Source organism: Gadus chalcogrammus, chromosome 16, assembly GCF_026213295.1.
Source record: "Gadus chalcogrammus isolate NIFS_2021 chromosome 16, NIFS_Gcha_1.0, whole genome shotgun sequence".
NCBI lineage: Eukaryota > Metazoa > Chordata > Actinopteri > Gadiformes > Gadidae > Gadus > Gadus chalcogrammus.
In genome coordinates, this window is record NC_079427.1 from 36218077 (window position 1) to 36229406 (window position 11330).

Sequence of the window (11330 nt, forward strand, 5' to 3'; positions counted from 1 at the left end):
GACCATTGACCTCTAGGGGGCGCTATAATTAATGAAGACGTGTTTTAACTCCTCTCTCTTCACATGAGTACATTTCAAACTTATTATCAATGTTTAATGATACTGTCAGACCTCCCCATATATCTTGTAAATTATTTTGTTGATATTGTTCCGAATACCCCTATGTATTTGTGACATTTGTTCTGTCAGGCAGACTGCATTGCCCCCTTACCTCTAGGTGGGGTCCTTTTCCCATTTACTCATCCCACCGGCTGTCGGTATTGCCGATTTCCGAGGCGGTCGTCATGTAGCCCCCTGGCCGATTGCGTCCATCCGGCAGAATAAGCCTACCGAGTCCGATTATGCTTGACACCCACATTGCTGCTCGCAGCTATATTTATTATTATTATTATGCTGCCATTGGAGTCAATGGCAGCCCATAGAACCGCTTGGCGAAAAGTTGTGAAATTTGGCACACTTGTTCAGGACTGCCCCATTAGCCCATTAAGCCAATCTAAGGTCGCTAGCCCAACAGCAGTAGCGCCACCAACAGGTCAAAGTTGGGCATGCATTCATGTTCATAACTTTTGACCTATTCGACCAATTTTCACAAACCAGGTATCATTGGATTCCTTGAACCAAGCCCAGTTCAACAAACCCTATGACGTCATTGCGCCATGACGTATATGTCCGCCATCTTGGTTTATGTCAAAAACCTTCAAAATGCTACTCCTATCACAAATCTTGTCCAATCATCTCGAAACTTGGCACACATGATCTTCTGGCCATCCTTGATGAAAAACATCGAATAGATTTGTCAAATTCAAAACCGTTTGCCCGCTAAAGCCAATCAAATTTGGCGGCGAAGCCGCCAAACAGGAAGTGAGCCGATTTCTCAGCATCCCTTTGACATATCATAACCAGACTTGGTATAGACCCATGGCCTCATAAAGGTGACACTGATTTAATTTGGTGACCTTTGACCTGTAGGGGGCGCTGTTATTAATGTCCATGTGTTTTGACCTCTTTCTCTTCACATGAGTACATTTACAACTTATTTTCAATGTCTGGTGATACTATCAGACCTCCCCGTATAGCTAGTATATTATAACTTGCACAAATATCCGCGACAGCCAATGATATTCAACCGCGAAGCCGCCAAACTGGAAAAAACGCCAATATCTCAGTATCCCTTGGACAAATCATAACCAAACTTGATACATAGACCCATAACATCATTATGGGGACACTCAATGAATTTGGTGACCATTGACCTCTAGGGGGCGCTATAATTAATGAAGACGTGTTTTAACTCCTCTCTCTTCACATGAGTACATTTCAAACTTATTATCAATGTTTAATGATACTGTCAGACCTCCCCATATATCTTGTAAATTATTTTGTTGATATTGTTCCGAATACCCCTATGTATTTGTGACATTTGTTCTGTCAGGCAGACTGCATTGCCCCCTTACCTCTAGGTGGGGTCCTTTTCCCATTTACTCATCCCACCGGCTGTCGGTATTGCCGATTTCCGAGGCGGTCGTCATGTAGCCCCCTGGCCGATTGCGTCCATCCGGCAGAATAAGCCTACCGAGTCCGATTATGCTTGACACCCACATTGCTGCTCGCAGCTATATTTGGGTGTCAAGCAACTATGTTGCGAGACAACCTATTGTTATTGTACGAATTCTTATTATTATTATTATTATTATTATGCTGCCATTGGAGTCAATGGCAGCCCATAGAACCGCTTGGCGAAAAGTTGTGAAATTTGGCACACTTGTTCAGGACTGCCCCATTAGCCCATTAAGCCAATCTAAGGTCGCTAGCCCAACAGCTCTAGCGCCACCAACAGGTCAAAGTTGGGCATGCATTCATGTTCATAACTTTTGACCTATTCGACCAATTTTCACAAACCAGGTATCATTGGATTCCTTGAACCAAGCCCAGTTCAACAAACCCTATGACGTCATTGCGCCATGACGTATATGTCCGCCATCTTGGTTTATGTCAAAAACCTTCAAAATGCTACTCCTATCACAAATCTTGTCCAATCATCTCGAAACTTGGCACACATGATCTTCTGGCCATCCTTGATGAAAAACATCGAATAGATTTGTCAAATTCAAAACCGTTTGCCCGCTAAAGCCAATCAAATTTGGCGGCAAAGCCGCCAAACAGGAAGTGAGCCGATTTCTCAGCATCCCTTTGACATATCATAACCAGACTTGGTATATAGACCCATGGCCTCATAAAGGTGACACTGATTTAATTTGGTGACCTTTGACCTGTAGGGGGCGCTGTTATTAATGTCCATGTGTTTTGACCTCTTTCCCTTCACATGAGTACATTTACAACTTATTTTCAATGTCTGGTGATACTATCAGACCTCCCCGTATAGCTATTATATTATAACTTGCACAAATATCCGCGACAGCCAATGATATTCAACCGCGAAGCCGCCAAACTGGAAAAACGCCAATATCTCAGTATCCCTTGGACAAATCATAACCAAACTTGATACCTAGACCCATAACATCATTATGGGGACACTCAATGAATTTGGTGACCATTGACCTCTAGGGGGCGCTATAATTAATGAAGACGTGTTTTAACTCCTCTCTCTTCACATGAGTACATTTCAAACTTATTATCAATGTTTAATGATACTGTCAGACCTCCCCATATATCTTGTAAATTATTTTGTTGATATTGTTCCGAATACCCCTATGTATTTGTGACATTTGTTCTGTCAGGCAGACTGCATTGCCCCCTTACCTCTAGGTGGGGTCCTTTTCCCATTTACTCATCCCACCGGCTGTCGGTATTGCCGATTTCCGAGGCGGTCGTCATGTAGCCCCCTGGCCGATTGCGTCCATCCGGCAGAATAAGCCTACCGAGTCCGATTATGCTTGACACCCACATTGCTGCTCGCAGCTATATTTATTATTATTATTATGCTGCCATTGGAGTCAATGGCAGCCCATAGAACCGCTTGGCGAAAAGTTGTGAAATTTGGCACACTTGTTCAGGACTGCCCCATTAGCCCATTAAGCCAATCTAAGGTCGCTTGCCCAACAGCTCTAGCGCCACCAACAGGTCAAAGTTGGGCATGCATTCATGTTCATAACTTTTGACCTATTCGACCAATTTTCACAAACCAGGTATCATTGGATTCCTTGAACCAAGCCCAGTTCAACAAACCCTATGACGTCATTGCGCCATGACGTATATGTCCGCCATCTTGGTTTATGTCAAAAACCTTCAAAATGCTACTCCTATCACAAATCTTGTCCAATCATCTCGAAACTTGGCACACATGATCTTCTGGCCATCCTTGATGAAAAACATCGAATAGATTTGTCAAATTCAAAACCGTTTGCCCGCTAAAGCCAATCAAATTTGGCGGCAAAGCCGCCAAACAGGAAGTGAGCCGATTTCTCAGCATCCCTTTGACATATCATAACCAGACTTGGTATATAGACCCATGGCCTCATAAAGGTGACACTGATTTAATTTGGTGACCTTTGACCTGTAGGGGGCGCTGTTATTAATGTCCATGTGTTTTGACCTCTTTCTCTTCACATGAGTACATTTACAACTTATTTTCAATGTCTGGTGATACTATCAGACCTCCCCGTATAGCTATTATATTATAACTTGCACAAATATCCGCGACAGCCAATGATATTCAACCGCGAAGCCGCCAAACTGGAAAAACGCCAATATCTCAGTATCCCTTGGACAAATCATAACCAAACTTGATACCTAGACCCATAACATCATTATGGGGACACTCAATGAATTTGGTGACCATTGACCTCTAGGGGGCGCTATAATTAATGAAGACGTGTTTTAACTCCTCTCTCTTCACATGAGTACATTTCAAACTTATTATCAATGTTTAATGATACTGTCAGACCTCCCCATATATCTTGTAAATTATTTTGTTGATATTGTTCCGAATACCCCTATGTATTTGTGACATTTGTTCTGTCAGGCAGACTGCATTGCCCCCTTACCTCTAGGTGGGGTCCTTTTCCCATTTACTCAACCCACCGGCTGTCGGTATTGCCGATTTCCGAGGCGGTCGTCATGTAGCCCCCTGGCCGATTGTGTCCATCCGGCAGAATAAGCCTACCGAGTCCGATTATGCTTGACACCCACATTGCTGCTCGCAGCTATATTTATTATTATTATGCTGCCATTGGAGTCAATGGCAGCCCATAGAACCGCTTGGCGAAAAGTTGTGAAATTTGGCACACTTGTTCAGGACTGCCCCATTAGCCCATTAAGCCAATCTAAGGTCGCTTGCCCAACAGCTCTAGCGCCACCAACAGGTCAAAGTTGGGCATGCATTCATGTTCATAACTTTTGACCTATTCGACCAATTTTCACAAACCAGGTATCATTGGATTCCTTGAACCAAGCCCAGTTCAACAAACCCTATGACGTCATTGCGCCATGACGTATATGTCCGCCATCTTGGTTTATGTCAAAAACCTTCAAAATGCTACTCCTATCACAAATCTTGTCCAATCATCTCGAAACTTGGCACACATGATCTTCTGGCCATCCTTGATGAAAAACATCGAATAGATTTGTCAAATTCAAAACCGTTTGCCCGCTAAAGCCAATCAAATTTGGCGGCGAAGCCGCCAAACAGGAAGTGAGCCGATTTCTCAGCATCCCTTTGACATATCATAACCAGACTTGGTATATAGACCCATGGCCTCATAAAGGTGACACTGATTTAATTTGGTGACCTTTGACCTGTAGGGGGCGCTGTTATTAATGTCCATGTGTTTTGACCTCTTTCCCTTCACATGAGTACATTTACAACTTATTTTCAATGTCTGGTGATACTATCAGACCTCCCCGTATAGCTAGTATATTATAACTTGCACAAATATCCGCGACAGCCAATGATATTCAACCGCGAAGCCGCCAAACTGGAAAAACGCCAATATCTCAGTATCCCTTGGACAAATCATAACCAAACTTGATACCTAGACCCATAACATCATTATGGGGACACTCAATGAATTTGGTGACCATTGACCTCTAGGGGGCGCTATAATTAATGAAGACGTGTTTTAACTCCTCTCTCTTCACATGAGTACATTTCAAACTTATTATCAATGTTTAATGATACTGTCAGACCTCCCCATATATCTTGTAAATTATTTTGTTGATATTGTTCCGAATACCCCTATGTATTTGTGACATTTGTTCTGTCAGGCAGACTGCATTGCCCCCTTACCTCTAGGTGGGGTCCTTTTCCCATTTACTCATCCCACCGGCTGTCGGTATTGCCGATTTCCGAGGCGGTCGTCATGTAGCCCCCTGGCCGATTGCGTCCATCCGGCAGAATAAGCCTACCGAGTCCGATTATGCTTGACACCCACATTGCTGCTCGCAGCTATATTTATTATTATTATTATTATGCTGCCATTGGAGTCAATGGCAGCCCATAGAACCGCTTGGCGAAAAGTTGTGAAATTTGGCACACTGGTTCAGGACTGCCCCATTAGCCCATTAAGCCAATCTCAGGTCGCTAGCCCAACAGCTCTAGCGCCACCAACAGGTCAAAGTTGGGCATGCATTCATGTTCATAACTTTTGACCTATTCGACCAATATTCACAAACCAGGTATCATTGGATTCCTTGAACCAAGCCCAGTTCAACACACCCTATGACGTCATTGTGCCATGACGTATATTTCCGCCATCTTGGTTTATGTCAAAAACCTTCAAAATGCTACTTCTATCACAAATCTTGTCCAATCATCTCGAAACTTGGCATACATGATCTTCTGGCCATGCTTGATAAAAAACATCGAATAGATTTGTCAAATTCAAAATCGTTTGTCCGCTAAAGCCAATCAAATTTGGCGGCGAAGCCGCCAAACCGGATGTAAGCCAATATCTCAACAGCCCTTTGACATATCATAACCAACCTTGGTATATAGACCCAAGCCCCCATAAAGCTGACACTGAATGAATTTGGTGACCTTTGATCTCTAGGGGGCGCTGTTATTAATGTCGATGTGTTTTGACTCCTCCCTCTTCACATGAGTACATTTAAAAATTATTTTCAATGTCTGGTGATACTATCAGACCTCCCCGTATAGCGAGTATATTATTTTTTGCAGAAATATCCGCGGCAGCTAATGATATTCGACCGCGAAGCCGCCAAACCGGAAACACGCCAATATCTCAGCAGCCCTTTGACATATCATAACCAAACTTGATACATAGACCCATAACATCATCAGGGGGACACTCAATGAATTTGGTGACCATTGACCTATAGGGGGCGCTATAATTACTGAAGACGTGTTTTAACTTCTCTCTCTTCACATGAGTACATTTCAAACTTATTTTTAATGTCTGAGGATACTGCCAGACCTCCTTATGTAGCTTATGAATTATTTCTCATTGCATCAGAACTTGGCCGCCATGTTGCAAGTTGTCAAAATCAGTTGAAAATTTCCACAGGCCACAAATTATGTCTGTGTTGTCTCTCCTGGCACTCATTTAATATTCTTACATTGATTTCTTAAATATGTATATGTAAAAACGGATGTGAATAATTACTTTACAGTTAAAATAAGCCAATGTATAAATTCATATTATTTTGCCGTTTTAGGTTTGTTATTATTTCACTTCCGGTTTAGTCACTTCCTGTGACGTCATTTCCTGTTAAAAATCGTACCTCTGTAGAAGGAATGGCAGACATGTGCATCTTCTGATTGTAATCCGCTAGCATCCACATGAAAGCATCTAAGAGGCAATGCCGTAAGTTTGTTTAATCAATGCAAGACATGTTTAAGATAATATATTAGAGTGGATTTAGTTAAAAATAATGTTTGATGTGTTGTTAACGTTTTGGTTAGCAATTGTGTACAAACTAAAATCAATGCAATTGGCATCAGAATGTCTTCATGCAGTGTTAGACAGTTTATATTATTATTTACAACTATGTACAACATGCTGTTTAGTCAAATGTACATTCAGTATTTTTGTATTCTTTTATTTGCAGTTTTCACCGTCTGTTCATGAGGAATTGTGACAGTAAATGGTCAACCTTACTACGACTCTGTCTTCATTGGCTACGGTTTAACTCGGTGTTAAGTCAGGGTTACAACACACTGCACGAGAACACTACAATGTCCAATCTTCATAGAACTTGGCATATATGATCTTCCGACCAAGCTGAACAAATGTATCAAACCGCTTTCTCAAATTCATAACCGTTTGGCCGTGACAGCCAATCAAACTTGACGACGCTGATTAATGGGTAGACACTGCACTTGTGTGGCGACAAGCGGTACTTAATGTATACTACAACAATGACTATATTTACCATTACGCCGATTTACAATATAAACTTCAATTCCCGATGGATTAGATGCTTCACGAACCACCTCCAGAACGGGTGCTTGTTTACATTGTGTCTCTTTTAGGAATATTGTTCCGAATACCCCTATGTATTTGTGACATTTGTTCTGTCAGGCAGACTGTATTGCGCCCTTACCTCTAGGTGGGGTCCTTTTCCCATTTCCTCATCCCACCGGCTGTCGGTATTGCCGATTTCCGAGACGGTCGTCATGTAGCCCCCTGGCCGATTACGTCCATCCGGCAGAATTAGCCTACCGAGTCCCATTATGCTTGACACCCACATTGCTGCTCGCAGCTATATTTGGGTGTCAAGCAACTATGTTGCGAGACAACCTATTGTTATTGTACGAATTCTTCTTCTTATTATTATTATTATGCTGCCATTGGAGTCAATGGCAGCCCATAGAACCGCTTGGCGAAAAGTTGTGAAATTTGGCACACTTGTTCAGGACTGCCCCATTAGCCCATTAAGCCAATCTAAGGTCGCTAGCCCAACAGCTCTAGCGCCACCAACAGGTCAAAGTTGGGCATGCATTCATGTTCATAACTTTTGACCTATTCGACCAATTTTCACAAACCAGGTATCATTGGATTCCTTGAACCAAGCCCAGTTCAACACATCCTATGACGTCATTGCGCCATGACGTATATGTCCGCCATCTTGGTTTATGTCAAAAACCTTCAAAATACTACTCCTATCACAAATCTTGTCCAATCATCTCGAAACTTGGCACACATGATCTTCTGGCCATCCTTGATGAAAAACATCGAATAGATTTGTCAAATTCAAAACCGTTTGCCCGCTAAAGCCAATCAAATTTGGCGGCGAAGCCGCCAAACAGGAAGTGAGCCGATTTCTCAGCATCCCTTTGACATATCATAACCAGACTTGGTATATAGACCCATGGCCTCATAAAGGTGACACTGATTTAATTTGGTGACCTTTGACCTGTAGGGGGCGCTGTTATTAATGTCCATGTGTTTTGACCTCTTTCTCTTCACATGAGTACATTTACAACTTATTTTCAATGTCTGGTGATACTATCAGACCTCCCCGTATAGCTAGTATATTATAACTTGCACAAATAACCGCGACAGCCAATGATATTCAACCGCGAAGCCGCCAAACTGGAAAAACGCCAATATCTCAGTATCCCTTGGACAAATCATAACCAAACTTGATACATAGACCCATAACATCATTATGGGGACACTCAATGAATTTGGTGACCATTGACCTCTAGGGGGCGCTATAATTAATGAAGACGTGTTTTAACTCCTCTCTCTTCACATGAGTACATTTCAAACTTATTATCAATGTTTAATGATACTGTCAGACCTCCCCATATATCTTGTAAATTATTTTGTTGATATTGTTCCGAATACCCCTATGTATTTGTGACATTTGTTCTGTCAGGCAGACTGCATTGCCCCCTTACCTCTAGGTGGGGTCCTTTTCCCATTTACTCATCCCACCGGCTGTCGGTATTGCCGATTTCCGAGGCGGTCGTCATGTAGCCCCCTGGCCGATTGCGTCCATCCGGCAGAATAAGCCTACCGAGTCCGATTATGCTTGACACCCACATTGCTGCTCGCAGCTATATTTGGGTGTCAAGCAACTATGTTGCGAGACAACCTATTGTTATTGTACGAATTCTTATTATTATTATTATTATTATTATTATTATTATGCTGCCATTGGAGTCAATGGCAGCCCATAGAACCGCTTGGCGAAAAGTTGTGAAATTTGGCACACTTGTTCAGGACAGCCCCATTAGCCCATTAAGCCAATCTCAGGTCGCTAGCCCAACAGCTCTAGCGCCACCAACAGGTCAAAGTTGGACATGCATTCATGTTCATAACTTTCGACCCATTCGACCAATATTCACAAACCAGGTATCATTCGATTCCTTGAACCAAGCCCAGTTCAACAAACCCTATGACGTCATTGCGCCATGACGTATATTTCCGCCATCTTGGTTTATGTCAAAAACCATCAAAATGCTACTTCTATCACGAAACTTGGCACACATGATCTTCTGGCCATCCTTGATGAAAAACATCGAATAGATTTGTCAAATTCAAAACTCTTTGCCCGCTTAAGCCAATCAAATTTGGCGGCGAAGCCGCTAAACAGGAAGTGAGCTGATTTCTCAGCATCCCTTAGAAATATCATAACCAGACTTGGTATACAGACCCATGGCCTCATAAAGGTGACACTGATTGAATGTGGTGACCTTTGACCTCTAGGTGGCGCTGTTATTAAGGTCGAAGTGTTTTGACTCCTCTCTCTTCACATGAGTACATTTCAAACTTATTTTCAATGTCTGGTGATACTAACAGACCTCCCCGTGTGGCTAACATATTATTTATTGCAGAAATATCCGTGACAGCCAATGATATTCGACCGCGAAGCCACCAAACCGGAAACACGCCAATATTTCAGCATCCCTTTGACATATCATGACCAAACTTGTTACATGGACCCATAACATCATCATGGGAACACTCAATGAATTTGGTGACCATTGACCTCTAGGGGGCGCTATAATTAATGAAGACGTGTTTTAACTCCTCTCTCTTCACATGAGTACATTTCAAACTTATTATCAATGTTTAATGATACTGTCAGACCTCCCCATATATCTTGTAAATTATTTTGTTGATATTGTTCCGAATACCCCTATGTATTTGTGACATTTGTTCTGTCAGGCAGACTGCATTGCCCCCTTACCTCTAGGTGGGGTCCTTTTCCCATTTACTCATCCCACCGGCTGTCGGTATTGCCGATTTCCGAGGCGGTCGTCATGTAGCCCCCTGGCCGATTGCGTCCATCCGGCAGAATAAGCCTACCGAGTCCGATTATGCTTGACACCCACATTGCTGCTCGCAGCTATATTTATTATTATTATTATGCTGCCATTGGAGTCAATGGCAGCCCATAGAACCGCTTGGCGAAAAGTTGTGAAATTTGGCACACTTGTTCAGGACTGCCCCATTAGCCCATTAAGCCAATCTAAGGTCGCTAGCCCAACAGCTCTAGCGCCACCAACAGGTCAAAGTTGGGCATGCATTCATGTTCATAACTTTTGACCTATTCGACCAATTTTCACAAACCAGGTATCATTGGATTCCTTGAACCAAGCCCAGTTCAACAAACCCTATGACGTCATTGCGCCATGACGTATATGTCCGCCATCTTGGTTTATGTCAAAAACCTTCAAAATGCTACTCCTATCACAAATCTTGTCCAATCATCTCGAAACTTGGCACACATGATCTTCTGGCCATCCTTGATGAAAAACATCGAATAGATTTGTCAAATTCAAAACCGTTTGCCCGCTAAAGCCAATCAAATTTGGCGGCGAAGCCGCCAAACAGGAAGTGAGCCGATTTCTCAGCATCCCTTTGACATATCATAACCAGACTTGGTATATAGACCCATGGCCTCATAAAGGTGACACTGATTTAATTTGGTGACCTTTGACCTGTAGGGGGCGCTGTTATTAATGTCCATGTGTTTTGACCTCTTTCCCTTCACATGAGTACATTTACAACTTATTTTCAATGTCTGGTGATACTATCAGACCTCCCCGTATAGCTAGTATATTATAACTTGCACAAATATCCGCGACAGCCAATGATATTCAACCGCGAAGCCGTCAAACTGGAAAAACGCCAATATCTCAGTATCCCTTGGACAAATCATAACCAAACTTGATACCTAGACCCATAACATCATTATGGGGACACTCAATGAATTTGGTGACCATTGACCTCTAGGGGGCGCTATAATTAATGAAGACGTGTTTTAACTCCTCTCTCTTCACATGAGTACATTTCAAACTTATTATCAATGTTTAATGATACTGTCAGACCTCCCCATATATCTTGTAAATTATTTTGTTGATATTGTTCCGAATACCCCTATGTATTTGTGACATT